Consider the following 17,284-nt stretch of genomic DNA (forward strand, 5'->3'; position numbering starts at 1 on the left):
AAAGTTTGTGTGTGTATATATAGCATAATATATATCATATATATATGGATATATGATGTGTGTGTGTGTGTGTGTGTGTGTGTATGTACATGCAGATAAACTGACCATAAAAGATTGGTAACCAAGACTGTGGAAACCAAGACTGTAAAAGAAGGACACGGTCTTGGAAAGTGGTAACAAGAATATGTAAACTAAAATCAATCAATCAACCAGTCAATCAAGAGTGACAATATATACTATAAGATTAAATTAATAAGAACAAATTAACACTTTAAAGCACTAACTGGAAAAGAAGGTGATTACCTTCGATAACATTAAAAGTCATAACTGGTGGCAAGAATATATTGTCATGGGGCACCTGGGTGGATCAACTGGTTAAGCATCTGCCTTCAGCTCAGGTCATAATCCCAGGGTCCTGGGATCAAGCACCACATCCAGCTCCCTGTTTGGTGAGGAGTCTGCTTCTCCTTCTCCCTCTGTCCCCCGACTTGTGCTCTCTTTCTTACTCTCTCTCTCAAATGAATAAAACCTTTAGGGTGCCTGGATGCCTCAGTTATGTAAGTGTCTGCCTTTGGCTCAGGTCATGATCCCAGAGTCCTGGGATCCAGCCCGGCCTCAGGGTCCCTCCCTCTCCTTCTGTCCTTCCCCTCACTGCTTGTGCTCTCTCTTTCCAATAAATAGATAAAATCTTAAAAAAAAAAAAAGGAAAAACTTTAAAAAGTGTGTTGTCTTTCATTGATACACAGTAAAGAGTAGCTAAAGATGTAATACAAACAAAATTAGAAGTGGAATTTGAGAAATAGGGAGTGGGCAGTGGGAAATTCCAATACAACTCTCTGAAAACGAGACAGTTCTAGATAATACAATTTTTTCTATTAACGTAAAAAATAACAAAGACAAGGAAGAACTGAAAAATATAATCAACATGTATGATATAACTAATAAAATATTAAAAAATCTTTCATACATAGACTCCATTAAATATTTACAAAAATTGATCATGTAGTTGGAAGCTGAAAAAAATGTTAATTAAAAAAGCAAAGAGTGCAGGCGACATCTTTAGTCTTAATTGAGTATAGTTATAAATAAGTTATCAAAAGATGACTACTACATGGAAATCTCGTCATTGTCAAAGAGAAAATTAAAAGGAAATTTGCTAGCAATCTAGAAGTCAATGAACAGAAATCATCTCACAGTAAAATCTGTGAATGCAGTGAACAGAGTACATAGAGGAAAATATAAACTATAAGCACCTTCTATATTAAGGAATGAATGCATGAGTAGATAAATAATAAATAAAACAAGGATTCATCTAATTTATTTTAATTTAATGTAGGTTGCTGGGCTCTACTCTAACCTACTGCTTGTTAAGCCATACAAGTAGAATGAATTCATCTTCATTTTTAGTTTCTTCTCCCAGAGATTCTCATGAGCTAGCCTAGCACAGATGTGCCGAAAGTCACTGGAGAAACAATAAAATAGGAAGTACCACAGGAAGACTTTCTGGATAATTCAACTCTGCATCCTCAGCAATTAGTTCAATAGATAATCTATACAGATTAGTACTAGTACTATAGTACTACCACTAATACACATATGTTGAATGAAAATATGGAACTTGAGTTTGAACTTGAAAAGTTGGTGGATATGATGGTGAGGATTAGGTTCGGCCATAAGACTGACCAATTAACAGTGATTTATATACGACAGAAGTTAAATTCTATTATGTAAAAGAAATCCGGAATGAGGCAGGCCGGTGCAGATTTAATAGCTCTCTCTGGGACTCAGACTCTTTAGAAGCCCTCCCTCCCATGTGCTGCTTGAGCTCAAGGTCCAAAATCACAGCTATAGATCGAGTTTTCACATCCCATTCCCAGCCCAAGGAAGGAAGAAAAGGACAAGAAGTGCCTGCTAGCTCTCTTTTACAAAAGTTTCCAGGATGCTGCCTAATGACACTTCTGCTAATGCCGTATAGATATATCCCATCCCAAGCTATAGGAAAGGCTGGGAAATGTGTACTCTACCTCACACAGCACCTCTCTCCCAAGGCTCTGCTAAAAAATCTGATGATTCAATAACTCTGGAAAAGAGGAAGAATATTTGAGGCTACTGCTGCTGCCACAGTGGGAATAAAACATGTCTAATTTTCAGATATGTTGCATTATTAAGTATGATGGTATTTAAATCCTGTTACAATAATATTACACAATCCTTTCTGTAAAAAAAAAAAAAATGAATAGAAAGAGAAAGTTACTACAATTTAGGAAATGTCTACCTAATCTGAACAAACAATATGGGGATCCTCTCAGGTTGTAGAACATAACAGTTAGCTTAGGGCTATCCAACTCCCAACAAAGAATTTTCTACTTTGTTTTTCCATAGAATGCTATTTCTGAAACATCATTGCTTTTATGTAGTCTTAAATCAGTGTGAACTGAGATAACTCAAGAAAATGTTAAGAACCTGAAGCACAGGTTGAAGATAGACCTGTATAAACTTTAAAAAGTATATTACATAGATGTTATGAACTCAATAAGGACTTAGTCCTGACAATGCTAAGAATTTTAGCCCCCACCCCCTTTAATTAATGTCTAGTGAATGAGGATTTGTGAACTGAAGCTACTTTCTCTCAGCTGTCAATGAGTTAGGGCATTTATATGTAAGTCATTCTGTAGAGTTCTGAGCTTTGTCCCAGCCTTATTTGTATTCTGACAGATGATCCCTCATCAATAAAAGAAAGTCAAAGAAAAAGTAAGATAAAGATCATCTAGGGGCCCCTGGTTGGCTCAGTTGGTTAAGCATCTGCCTTCAGCTCAGGTCATAATCTCAGGGCCCTGGGATCAAGTTCCACATTGGGCTCTAAGCTTAGCAGGGAGTCTGCTTCTCCCTCCGTCTCTCTCTCTCCTCCTCTCAAATAAATAAGTAAATCTCGAAAAGAAAAAAAAAAAAACTCTAAAGAAAAAAGATCATCTGATCTTCTACAATTATCGGTGACGTGCTTTGGGAGCTAAACAACTAGTTACAGGGTATCAGCCTGAAGGGCTGTATCCCCAAAGGGATATATCTATGGTAGGTGAGTATGAGCAGACAGTGTTCATTACAGTTTTGAAAATAAAGGTTATCCTCTTATCTCACATTAATATCAGGGAAAATTACAGAGGAAACAGTTCTCTTTAAATTACTAAATATAATAAATAGAATTCTGAGAGGCACAGACTCCAGATCATACAGGTTCAATTTTTAATAAGTCATAACCGTCTACTATAAATTAGAGCAAAATGTCACACTTGCTTCTAAATTCAATTTTATAAAAAGAACCACAACTGTCTGACAAAGCAACAAAAATATAACCTGAAAACCTCTATACTCTATGCATAAAACATCACATTTTTCTGTATGCTCAGAATACTGGAGATCACTACTACTACCAACATGACTACTACTACTTTGCTAATAACAACATAATAGACATTTTTACAAGATTTCTATACATTAGAGTTACTGATATCTGTCCAGAGTGAGAAAAGAAAGAATTTCTCAGTGTAAGTATCACAAACATGCTCAGAGAAGCAATAAGGAAATGTGAGTCTGAACATCAATGAGGGATCTTCTCCCCCACAGAGGATAGGATGGTGGGAAGGTAAACATGGTAAACACACTGGGCATGGAGGGAAAGCCACAGATGAAGACACGGGGGTTTCTGAAAACTAGGTATGCCTTAAAGCAGGGAAAACTTAGATTTTCTGATACTCTTTTTCGCTGTGGCTTTTCTTTGGACTTACACCTTCAACAACTTACTCCTAGGTGACTAAACTGTGAGAGAAACTGAATAAATGCAGTGCTAACCCTTGACAATGCCAGGTTTCCTAAACATAATTAGGAGACCACAACAGAGCCTGGAAGCATCATTTCAAACCAAGGGTGATAGAGAGCATAGTATGTCTTGGTGCAAACAAATACATACTTATAAATACAGACAGCTGGGGATTAGTGTAGACTGCTTCACGGAAGGGTTTTATTTTGTAGCATAACCAAACATTAACCATGCACTCCAAAATTTTACTTCTTTAAAATTTATGGGGGCACCTGACTGACTCAGTTGGTAGAGCAGGTGACTCTTGATCTTGGGGTCATATTTTGAGCCCTATGTTGGGTGTACACATTACTTAAAAGTAAAAACTAAAAAAAAAAAAAAAAAAAAAAAAAAGTCACAAAATGCTTTTATATTCCATCATCTGATTTTAATCCCATGACAGGCTCTAAAAGGTAGGTAAATGTTTTCCCCACATTTTACAGCTTCAGCTCTTCTGAGACCATGTGGCTCTGTGCCTTGGTACCCTGGGCTCCTTTTGACCTGAGAGTTCTTTGCCCTGTTCTTATTAATTTCATTAACTCCCTCTGATTATCCCAAAATCATTTTATTAGAGAGCCTTCCCTTTCCCATAAAGCTCTATTATAACTGTTGTCTATGGCCATAGCACCTTGCAATCCCCTCTACAAAAGTACTCATCACAAGCTAAGAAATTAGATATATATATGTTGTCACAGATAACTGTTCTGCCTGATGCTCTCAGAGCCCCTTTATGCTCCTATCTGGGCCTCTCTAGGATTCTCTGGTTTTAATTCAAGAAGGTCCTCGGGCTATGAAGCCACTCTGCTCTTAGAATCTTAGAAATGCTTCAGAGTTTACCTTCACCCCGTGGCTCTAAGCAATGAAACAAAAGAGCAGATATGAAAGCCCAGCACACCCACCTCCAGTTAGGATGGATTCAGAAGCACATTTTGCCCTCCAGAGTTCCTTGGCAGGATCCAGCCAAGCCTAATCTCCTAAAATCACACCTCTGCCTTCCTTTTTCCTTTTCCCTTCCAGCTTTCTTGCCCCATTAGCAGTTAGCCCTAAGACCATTTCCTTAATAAATCACTTGCAAGGAAAGGCTTATCTTAAACCCTGCTTCCAAAAAACCAGATCTAAGACACAATTCTTTTGCCTTTAACAAACTGTAAACCATTGTTCTTGATGTTGATGTCTCCAGCCCAAAGCACAGAGCCTGGGACAAAACAGTCATTAACAAAATTGCTGTTGCTTAAATGAATTCCCAAGCACTCCAATTCTGCTGACAAGGCAAACTTTAATTAGACAAAATCCCACTCCACAATGCACTTAACAGTGTAGTAAGTTTCAGGTGTTGATTTTTTATTATATACTCAAATATAAGTTGAGTTTACTCATCCACTTTCAGTTTGAAATATCACAAAAGGATTTTTATTTAAGTTCTATAATTCTAATGAATTTATATCAATTCATCTAAATATTTTTGCCCATTACTCTTTATAAGCATAGGATTTTCTTTAGAACATGGGTGGCTGAAGTTAGAGGAAAATATTAAATGATACCTTTTTAGTGTCAAATTAGTGTTTGAGCTGTTATTGAATAAGCAATTAGTGATATTAAACAGGGCAAAAATCAACTATGAGAGATGAAAAAGTAGAATTTATAAAGATAAATTTTTTTAAGAAAACCAGCAATATTGGAGCAAAACCACATAAAAATTAAACAACAACAACAAAAAAAACAGATGACATGAGTTATGAAACAGTTTATTATAAAACCACCCCCAAGTTTTAGAATACACAGAGACTACAAGGTGCCTCGTTAGCGCAGTAGGTAGCGTGTCAGTCTCATAGAATACACAGAGACTACAAAGTGGACCAGCAGTATATACAGCTGGTATAATATTGAGCACTTTGCTATATATACTCAAATATGATTGAAATGTAAAGTTTTGACTTCATTTTTTACTATCATCCAAATGTTTAAAGATTATGACATGCCATACAAGCTGTAGAAAAATAGGAAAGAATATAAGATATTCTCCAAGTTCTCCACAAGGTGGATGAAAAGAGATTTGTTTAGCTGCTTCCTCCCTGGCCACTCCTTCTTGGGCTTTTCCAGCAGTTCCTACTCATGTTCCTGACCACTGAATTGCTGCGTGCCTTAAAACATGGTCTTTTTCTATTTGTACTCACTTCTGGGCCATCTTCTCCAACACTTTAAGTATCATGTACATGATGCTAACTCCTAAGCTGGTGTTAGTAGCTCAGCCAGTCTCCTGGCACCACCATCTATCCTCCGTCGACACTGTAATATATCGAAAATGAGCTCTAGCTCTCCCCTCCAAACCAGCCCTCCCAGCCTTTCCCACTTCAGTGAATAGCAAGTTCCTCTTTCCAGTCATTCAGACCCAAACTTTGTAGTTACCTTGATGAAAAGAGAATGTGAATAAAAACACAAAATCGTGGGGCACCTGGGTGGCTCAGTGGGTTAAGCCTCTGCCTTCAGCTCAGGTCGTGATCTCAGGGTCCTTGGATCGAGCCCCACATCGGGCTCTCTGCTCAGCAGGGAGCCTGCTTCCCTCTCTCTCTCTCTGCCTGCCTCTCTGCCTACTTGTGATCTCTCTCTGTCAAATAAATAAATTAAATCTTTAAAAAAAAAAAACACAAAATCATATTATTAACTTTAGTTCAAAAATACCAGATCTGTGATAGTCTTTAAAATATGGTTTATACCTGGAGAAACTGCAAAATAATCACTTACTGAATTCTCATTTTGTCTGGGGTCCCCAAGACCACAATGAGCCTCGATGATTCAAAGGGGACTTACAAGACTCATTACACGGTCACAGTCATGATTATGATACCTTGCAGTAAAAGGATACAAAGCAAAATTAACAAAGGGGAAAGATAGAAGGGGACAAGCTTAGAGAAAAACAGGCACAAGCTTCTAAGAGTCCGCTCTCCATGGAGTCACACAGGAGGCACTTAATTGCCCCAGGATTAAATTATGACAACACATGTGAAATGTCTACCACAAGTTCATTAGAGCCTCAGTTTTTCCTGAAGTTCACCCAGGCACCTCTGCCTAGCATACAACAAAATATAGACTCTGAGAGTAAAGCAGGTGTTGAGCATTCATCATACGATTTGGATAACAATTTAGGCACAGTAAGCCTCTCTAATCAGAGAATGGTGGCACCCTTCTGGAAATCCTAGTTCCCAGATGCCAAGCAAGGTCCAACCTTGCAAGCATGTCTTTCTGAGGATGGTGTTCTCAGGTCTGCTAGGTTAAGTCCTTCCATATACTTATATGCCTTGTGGCAGAAGTGTTGTGTGGGCCTTCTAAAAAAGTTCCTTAAAAGTACAGAACATACGCTCATTTTTTTTTTTCTCCTTTTCTTCCATCTTTCCTCAGATTCCAATATGGTAGCTGGGGATTCATAGGTGGCCACCACCCAGAGAGAAGTCATGGGTGAAGGATGGGTCCCTATGACACCCTGACACCATCCTACCATCTCAGTATTCTCAACATCTAGATTTAGCTTCTAGACAGAACTGATGTTTATCTTACTTAAGCTATTATTTCTGCATTCAGCAATTAGCAGCCAAAGACATTTTGCCATGAAAAAAAATTACATTAAGCAAAATATAAGAAATCCATCTGTAACATCTGCAGACTCTATAAATAAAATATCTCTGTCTTTCAAATGTGAAATAATGAAAGTAATACCCTTGAAGAAACAACTAGAAGTATTCAAATAAATAAACTGCATGCATTGGGAATGCCATATTTAAAGCATAAAGATCTGAGTGACAACTCGTGAGAGAAAGAATATACTATCAGTTAAAAAAATAAGAAAATCATTAAACTGGGCCTTTATAACTTAATCATCCATGCATCATTTTTATGAAGGGGGAGATGCTGTAATGACATACAGTATACTCCAAATACACTTGCTTTTTATAGTAAGTGAATAGTTAAGGTAGTTAAGTTTTTCTGTTTCTTCTAGGACTTTAAAAGTGTTCTCTGATTTAAATTTAGCACATTTATACTTAATAATCAATATTTATTTTACCATAAATTTTCTAATTAAGGATTATTTTAAATTGTTGCCACTGAATAGCTTCGCACCTTCTTCCTTATGGGCTTCTTATGAGAAATTTTTTCACTATCATCCTCAGTCTTATTGAAAGGGAAGCAGTAATTTCCCTAATGATTTTTTATAATAAAATATAATCTAAATTAACAGTATTACAGACACTGCAAAGTATTCGAAGTCTAATAAAAAATAAATTGCTCTGTTCTACTCTCTCCAAGATAGCGCTCTACTGAAGCAGTAGCTAAATTTATTCATAAGATAACCAATTGAACTTTGCCATTTAAAACATTAAAAAAACACCCACACACTTAAAGAAAAATGAAAATGTCTTTGGCATATAGACTTGACACGATGTTTTCAATGATGGTATCCTAGATTCTCCTAACAGATAAATTCAGCCAGATCTGCCAAATAAGAAATTCAGTGTGATTCGATTTCATGTTTTCTAATAATTCATCTAAAATACCCCAAGAAGTTACATTTAATCAGCTCAAGAAAATATTTTCAAGTGAATTATCTGTCCCTCTGCATTTTTCTAGGCACCTGGAACTGGAAAGAGAAATTAACACCTCCAATTCCTATGAGTACATTTTCAATTTTAGGGAAAAATCTTACCTCACACTTTTTCCCTAAAATATTTGAGGAACTTCCAGAAAACAGACAAGAACAAGAACAAGAACACATTTTACGGACACCTTGCAACATTCAGAGGTATGAATGTCCTTTACTCATAGGTGCCTATTTGGAACTTAAACTCAATCAACAGCTAGGTGGTTGAAAGTTATCAACAAAAAGGCACATAGAACTAAACCAAGGCATCAAAAATAATGCCTATGAGAAGGGACTGTTGTAAATGTTCATGCAAGGGCCTAACTGCAGGATTCACAGGTCAGTTAATCTTGTACGCATCTGAAACATTTTAGCCCTCTAGATTATTGTTGGGGTTAAATATCGCAAGAATTTAAATTTAACTTGTTTCAATTTTGAATAAAGATTTGAAAGGGAAGAAATGGAAAGTAATATTGCCTTGGGTTCCGTAAGTAGGCACTTCTGCATTACTGTCTTTCTAACAACCCTACATGTAAATACAGTTATCCTCAATATTCAGATAACTGAGATTCAAAAATGTTAACTAACTTTCCTAAGACCATCCAATTAGTAACGGTAGTCCCAGGATCTTAACAAGCATCTGGATGACTATTTCTACTAAAAATAACTAATATCTCTTAAGGGCTTACTCTGCCAAATGCTTTATTAAGGTATCTCATTTAATCCTTCCAACTATATCAGATGAGAAAATTTACAGTGAACACAGTAAAACGATTTGCCCAAGATCCCCCAGCTAATACTTGGGAGGACCTACGACAGGGGTTCCCCTCTTTCTGAAGGCAGAGTCTGTTTTTAGTCTGACTCTGATATATGAATAGAAAACAGCTCCGGTGGCTTTAGTTCAGTCAAATTGAGAAACTTTTCTCCAAGAACATGTGAAACTAGACAGTTGCTCTAATTCTTAGCAAAGAGAGCACACATTATGTGACTTTACCGACCCACTGTAACATTTTCTGTACATATTTATATTTCTACCAGAATACATTTCCTAATTGAAATGGAGGTGAAGAACAAAGCAGAAAATCACCCTGCATGGTATTACCTGGATTTGGGGGACTGAATGTTCCTGGGACATGAAAAGAAATAAGAAAAGGAACTTGAATCTGCTTGCCGTACAAAGAAGGGGAAAGATTAAGAATTTTAAAGTTAAAAGAGAAAGGTCTACAGAGAAGCCTGTCCTAAAACAGAGTGGTTTCCACAAATAACAGGGAATTGATAGGATATAATCATCAGCATTTTAATAGCTTCAAGGTAGGTCTTCAATAGGAAGTTAGATATTTTGACTTTCATCCAAATATAGTAAAAATCAAATGGGTATGGGAATAGGTGGGTGGGAAACTGCCCCAAATGACTGCCCCATATGACCACAGGATACAGTTCACTGGTCTCCTACCACCTCTTCCAACTTTTGACTTGGATGTGTCCTTACATTTCGGAGGACAGAAAGCTAAAAGATTCTCTTGCACTAAGGTTGTGGACAGAATTGGGGCTTTATCAATAAAAAACTGTGAAAACCAAATGAAGTGGGAAGAGAGCACTCTCACAAAAGAATCAATTTTTGCAGGTGTGAATCACAGTAGACATGGTTATAAAACAGTCAATAGTTCCAGAGTAGATATCTCAATCCCTTGATCATAACTAAGGTATGTGTCTCTTGAAGCTAATGGCTGGGAGAGCTACACTGTGATTCCCACAGAGGAAGCAGGGCTGTTGGTGGACAGACGCCATGGTGTTATTCTACAATTCACTGCTACGGGTCCAGCTTAATGTCCTTCATCTGCAACCCTTATAATTAGTTTTGAAAGGAATTAAATATCTAGATTAATTCATTTATGCTTCAACTAGCTAGAATAGAATCTGTTACCTGCAACTGAACCCTGGCCAATGCACCCCTCTTCTCACTGTCGCCTGCCCTCGATCAGGTTCACAATCCAAGCCAGGCCTAGTGGATTAAAGTACGATGGCAGCACTACATCTCCTCAGGGGCCTCTCTATCCATCAGATGAATTCTCTTCTCCTTAGTATTACCTGGGTAGCATCTGCTAGAGACGTCAACATTTCATAGACCTAATAAGCACCACAGAATCTAAGTACCCAGGGGAATTAATATATTGACACAAACTCTTGGCTGCCCAAGTATTATCCATTTGCAAGCTTAAATGATGTCTCCAATCCTCTAGTTTTAATGAGTGAGAGGGCAGTGAAGGAGAATAGGCGGGTGCTGGTAACTGAAGGGGAAGGTGGCATCTGCAACAGAGCATAAGCAGTCAGAAGTCACATTCTGCTAAACAGAAACCGTCCTAGGGGCTGCATGGAATGTACAGAAGCTACTCTGCATGATTCATGAAGACTTTGGTGTGTCTTCAAGGGAAGGTAAGCACTATTATAAAAGAGCTCCACCATCAGTGTTTAAAGTATCATTGCATTGGCATTTCCATAAATTATTTTAGGAAGTTTAAAAATAAATGTTTGCTGTTTGATAGTAAATCATGTTACAAGTTCATTTACCCATATAAAGTCAACACCAATATCTACACAAAAACAACTCAGGAATGCTTAGTCACATCCTGACATAAATGAAGATTTATTTCACAATATCTGGAATCAGCTGCACATGAAAAGCTAAACTGTATTTTAGGTAAAACGGAAATAGAATACTTAAGACAAAGTTAATACGGCACGACGTTGGTCAAAAATACAATGCCTACAATGAAGGTTTGTTCACCCCTCTCCCCAACAAACTTGGTTTTCAAGCCAGGAAATATATTTAATTCCCATCAGTGTACTGTCCTTAATTTTCAATTAGCAATAATCACGCCTCGGATAAACCTCATTGGTTACGATACTGCCACTGCGCAAAGCTTACTGTCCTTAATTTTAAAGACATAAAGGCAGCCTTCACACTTTCAGGCCTCACTCGCCACTCTGTTAAATCTATGTCAGGGTTTGAATACCGTCCATGTGATACGTGATAGGAGAGTACGTGGGTGTTGGGTGTGAGGGGAGACATTACAGAATCATGGTAGGTGAAGAAAACACATGAAGGACCACTGATCGTCGAAACAAGAAGCTGTTCTACAAAATGTGGTGCAAAGCACCAGAAAACTCTATTTTTTAAAAGTCTATTTAGAAATGATGCAGTGTTCCTTACCTAAAAGACAGAGTACTGACCTAACAGCATACATGACTTTTAATTCAGACTCACATTGAGAAATCTCTGAGAACATTTCACTTCCACCCTGAGGGTCAGGGAGAGCTCGAACCTTCCTGAAGTCATGAAATAGAGTCCCTACTTCCACAGAATGTCACCTGTAGCCCAAACTTTGAATTCGGGTCCTTTAGGAAAATAGGTGATGCAAATGAAACTAGTTCAGCCTATGGTCTCCTGAGTTGTTAAGGATAACCCCTAAAATGTTTTCTTTTCTCCTACCTTGCCAGTTCAAATTAAAACCAGCACACATGGCACTATAAAATATCTTATTTCAATATCTGTTTATTTTTATTAACTTCATTTGTACATTTTTAATTCATTTTATACATCTAGATACAAAACTAAATTCATATAGTAAGTGACAGAGATACAATAACCAGCTTCCCCATAATTAGTAAGTATTGCTGCAATAATACATGGTATAAACATATTCAATATAAACATATGTATTTATATTTCATGTCATATATACACATATATAGGCACACATATATGCATATGTATAAAACTACAATTATAGATCCTCTAGTATAATAGTGAAAATATACAAAATAACATGAGATCAATTACAGACACCATTTATCAACTATCAATTATGGTTTAGATGGTTTTCATATATTGTATTAAGTATATAAAATTAGAAATACCTAAGATCTCGTTATTTAAAGGTACAAATGTACATCTACCAATGTTACATTGGTACATTGGTACTCTGCCTGAAGCCGTGATGCCAGTAGGAATAGAATATTGTTATTCTGGCAATAGTACATGGTAAAGATACAAATCCAAAAGGAGAAAAATGTATGTTGAACTTATCCGGTAACAGAAAATGACATACATTCCAAGATACTACCATGACACTTCATGAAAAAGATTTTTGCCTCTTCTAATACATTTATACATTCACAATTTCAGTTTTACTGCAATCTTGTTAAAAGGCTCACTGAAAAATGAATACAACTCAAATCAAACTTCTAATAAATAAGAAAAGTCCACTGAAAGGTTTTTTCAAAAGCTACATGTTTTCATTTTTCCTTAACATTTTGATAGAAGTATTTATTTGATTTTATCACTCTAGTCGATGACTGTATATTTACATAGTTAGTGTAATTGTCTTTAATTAAGAAATCAGTGTTCATATGTGTAACCATTTGAACATGTAATTATAATATCTAATTAAATAATTACAGAGTATCCTGAAATGATCCAAATCTTTCTTATTGATTTTAAGACTGCACGCTTTTTATTAAATACCTAAAAGAGAAAAGGTTTGAGAATCACCTATAGTACTGTCTTTCCAACCACTTACTTTCCAAAGTTAACAAGATTTAAGAGGGAAATTAAAAGAAGATAATGATATAAATCTCACGTGTATATATAATAGCCACAGAATAATTTTTGTGTTATTACATACTACGACATGCCAAAATGCCTATTAGTGAAATCTCACCATCCTTCGATTCACTCAAGGTCTTCATGTATGACACATTGATCATTTGTATTATAAGTCTGACTAGGGAGAAATTAAAAATAAGAAAATTCTCAGAATAATCCAGGAGGCGGGGGGCAAGGTTTCTATGTCTTCTGAAAGAAAAATTTTTGTTTTTTGTTTGTTTGTTTTACGAACTAATTAGGGAAAGAATAGTTGAACGACAGCAGTTCCAGGAGTCTAAGCAGAAACGGACTTTATAGTCCTTTCTCTTCTCCACAATCTTTGCTCAATGTAGGTGAATAATACCATCTATCTTGACCTGGTTCTTCAAAGATCAGAGCCTTAGATAGGGATTTGGGTGTTGACAGTTTCTTTTCGAGGTTCAAGTCCAGTGAAATGAAGATGAGGGGGAAAAAGGGAGTGGGGTAGCTGAGGCAAGGAGAGACAGGAAGTAATGCAAAGGATTTGTTGCTCGGGATGTGCCGTTTTTCTGCATGGAGGATGATCTGGAAGATCTGCAAAGAGGAAACAGACTTTCACTGCAGTTCTTTAAGGGGAAAAACTAAGAGAAATTTAATCTGTCTTATTACCACCTGTGTCTTGCTTCCTATTTGTCTAGATTCATGCCCAGAAGAACTAACAAGTCTGAGCTTCATTACTTGGCTCCAGGGGCTCTTGAGGAAGCCAGATCTAAAGACCTAGAAATGGCGTTGGGAATCAAGGACTTGGTCACTGCCAATGCCTGGGCCCAAGGGTCAAGAAAAAACAGTGGAGAATCAATGGTGTAGCCAGAGAAAACAGGATCATAAGAGAAGATTCCATTGTGAGGAGACAATGGTTTATTATGAGAAAGGTGTTCCAAAGAACAAAGCTGAAGGATACAATTAACTTTAGTAGAAAAGGTTTAGAAGCAGTAAGTGCTTGAGAAAAGTCATAAGTGGATAATACTGATGAAGGAGATTGAGAGTGGCATGCTCTTTCCGGGATAGAGAAGTGCTAAGTAGTCAGTATGCTTTTCCCCACAGGTTTGTAAAAACGCAGTGACTTTGGTAATGATGTCCTCTCAAATACCTCCCCAGCTGCTGGGTAAGGATTGATGCTGCAATGATGGCTGGCATCTCACAGCACCCCTCAGAGAGAGTTAAATTGAATGAAGGGCCTCTTCAGTGACTTCAGAAAGGGGATAAAGGGAGATGGTGGCTTTTTCCATAGTAGTGGAACCTATCTGTTTTAAAAATAGTTAATACAAGTTAACATGTAATACTGAAAGGAAGGAAGGGAGGAAGAAAGGGAAGAAAGGAGGGAGAAGAAAAGGAGGGAGGAATGGAGAGAGGGAGGGAAGGGGGAAAAAAGCTAGTATTTCAAGAAACTTTTTCCTCAGCCAGGCCATAAAATATAAAGGACAGCCTCCGCGAAAAGGGACTCTTCAACTTTGCTTGCAAAATAAGCCAAGCTGTTAGAAAAACTTACAGGGCACCAATTTAATATTTCTCTCTGACCCACTTCTTAGAAATTTGTTATCAAGTTACCTATTAATATAACTAACTCGTGCAAACACCCTAAAAATGCAGTACTTACAATATTCAGGTTCCTGTAAAAATAGCTATTGCCTCCCCTAGAGTAAGGCAAGCTTTCCCTTTCCCACAACCTAAATCTAATTTAGACACGCTTATTATTAATTCAGAATGCCAGAGAATCTGGTGCATAAAAAGGAGAGCTTTGCAAAGAAAGAAGTCACTTACTCCCTGGATCTGATCCAATAAAGTAAGATCCTTAGATCTAAAACACCTTAGTTCCCTGATAAAGCCACATTAAGGAAATTTAAGAAACCTAATTTCTGACATGATCAATGGATCTGCCACACTTACTGCGTAGGTTTCACACCCAGGTCTCCTAGGCTTTACCTCTAATGTAAGCTCTTCTTTCTACCTCCAAACTCACCTGAGACAAGATAGTAGAAATGATTCTGAATGAAGAGTAGGTCTTATAAACCTGATTTTATAGGTAAAAATTATCTATTTCTCCTCAGTCATTAAAACTGGAGGCGGAACTGTGGGGGTAGGACGCCTGGGGTAGCACAGCTGGTGAAGCTTCCTACTGCTGGTTTCGGCTCAGGTCCTGATCTCAGGGTCCCGAGATTGAGCTCTCTGTGGGGCTCCAAGCTCCGTGGGGAGTCTGCTTGTCCCTCTCCCTCTGCCCCACCCCCTGCCTGCATGCTCGCTCTCTCTCTCTCTCTCTCTCTCTCTAAAATAAATAATAAAATCTTTAAGAATAAAATCTTGGACTGAAATGGACAAAAGACAAAATAATCTTTCTGGAATGAGTCACAGAGTATTACTTTATAAACAGAAGTATTAGAAAACTCAAATTTGCTATGCAAGTATCTCTGTTGATAATGGATATAGATGCCCTTGAAGTTTACTATCAAAAAATTAGTAAATCAAAACTCCTTATCTGTATGTATGGCACTTACCACTCAGACTAAAATTCTTAAATCATCTTTTTTTTTTAAGTTTTTTTTTTTAATTTATTTATTTGACAGAAAGAAATCACAAGTAGGTAGAGAGGCAGGCAGAGAGAGAGGGGGAGGCAGGCTCCCTGCTGAGCAGAGAGCCCAATGCGGGGCTCGATCCCAGGACCCTGAGATCATGACCTGAGCTGAAGGCTTTAACCCACTGAGCCACCCAGGCGCCCCTTAAATCATCTTTGACTGCTCTCCTCTCACTCTCATATCCAATCCTCCACAAAAACCTCTCACAATATATTTGATCTACTACTTTCTGTCACTACCTCCAACATGAACCCCATTGCCAATGTCACCATCATTTCTCTCTGAACAGAGCACCCAGCTTCCACTCTCAATCTCTCTAATCTATTCCCCAAGTTGCTGCCACACTCATCCTGTGAAAACACAAGTCACAAGGTATTAGCTTCTATTAAACCCTTCTCTGGCTTCCCAAAATGGGTGCGAGTAGGTTGGCACCCAATTCTTTTTCATCAGGCCACATACCCTTCTTCATCTCCAACGGCCCCTCTGTCACTGCGCTGCAGTCATTCTGAACTCCCTCCTCAAACACATCCATATTCCTCTTGTTTCAGGGCTTTTGCCTTTGTTTTCCTCTTTCCTCTTACTCAAGACTCTGCTTAAAAGTGCTTTCTTCACTGTAGCCTTCCCTGACCATCCTATATAAAAATAGTGGTTTGTTCCATAAGAGACTCTTAATCTCACAAACAAACTGAGGGTGGCCAAGGGGAGGGAGGTCGGGAGAGGGGGGTGGGGTTATAGACATTGGGGAGGGTATGTGCTATGGGGAGTGCTGTGAAGTGTGTAAACCTGGCGATTCACAGACCTGTACCGCTGGGGCTAATAATACATTGTATGTTAATAAAAAATTTTTTTAAAAATTTTAATTAAAAGAAAATAGTGGTTTGTTATTCTCAGTCATCTTACCTAGTTTAATCTTCTTCGGGATATTAATCAGTACCAGAGATCAGAATACATGCCTTTCTGTTTATTGTCCATTTCCCCCTAGAAACTATAACCTCCATGAAGGCTAGGATTTGGTAGGTTTTGTTCACTGCTATATCGCCAAGCTACAATAGTGCCTCACACTTAGTAGATACTTAATGCCCACCTCCTTCCATAAGGCATCCAGCTGCCTTTCTTTACAACTCCCTGGGTAAGCATTAGAAAGTATAAATGACCTCATTAATGCCTCATGTAATTCTGAGAGAATTGTGCACTCTGTTTAAGAAACTCAACTTTATAAAGGCTCTCAAGAAAAGGGGGTTACCCATTCAGCAATAATAAAAGCATCAACATTATTAATTAAAATGTTTGTGGTTTAAGTTACTCTACAGACCTCTCCAAATAAATGTAGAAACACCGTGTTCCCAGAAGGGTATTTTATTCACAGAAGAAGTTTTATGAAAAGACTTTAAAGCTCAGCAATTTTAGGAAGAAAATGATGTGAAAGCTCAGAAACAAAAAAAAGAAATGTATTCCAGTAACTTCTCCACAAACAATGATGTAAAAACAAAAACAAAAACAAAAAAAAGAAAAGAAAAAAAAAACTGAACAAAACAGCAACAATGACA

The 17,284-nt window shown here is 37.5% G+C and overlaps 1 protein-coding gene and 1 pseudogene across 1 annotated transcript in view; both read right to left on the reverse strand.

Annotated features, from left to right (window-relative positions):
• The window catches only part of MDGA2 (MAM domain containing glycosylphosphatidylinositol anchor 2), an 863,714-nt gene that overhangs the window by 429,120 nt on the left and 417,310 nt on the right, over positions 1-17,284 (reverse strand). The window lies entirely within an intron of this gene.
• Positions 11,218-11,406, reverse strand: LOC116592069 (annotated as a pseudogene).

This window comes from Mustela erminea, chromosome 5 (assembly GCF_009829155.1).
Source record: "Mustela erminea isolate mMusErm1 chromosome 5, mMusErm1.Pri, whole genome shotgun sequence".
In the NCBI taxonomy this organism is placed as follows: domain Eukaryota; kingdom Metazoa; phylum Chordata; class Mammalia; order Carnivora; family Mustelidae; genus Mustela; species Mustela erminea.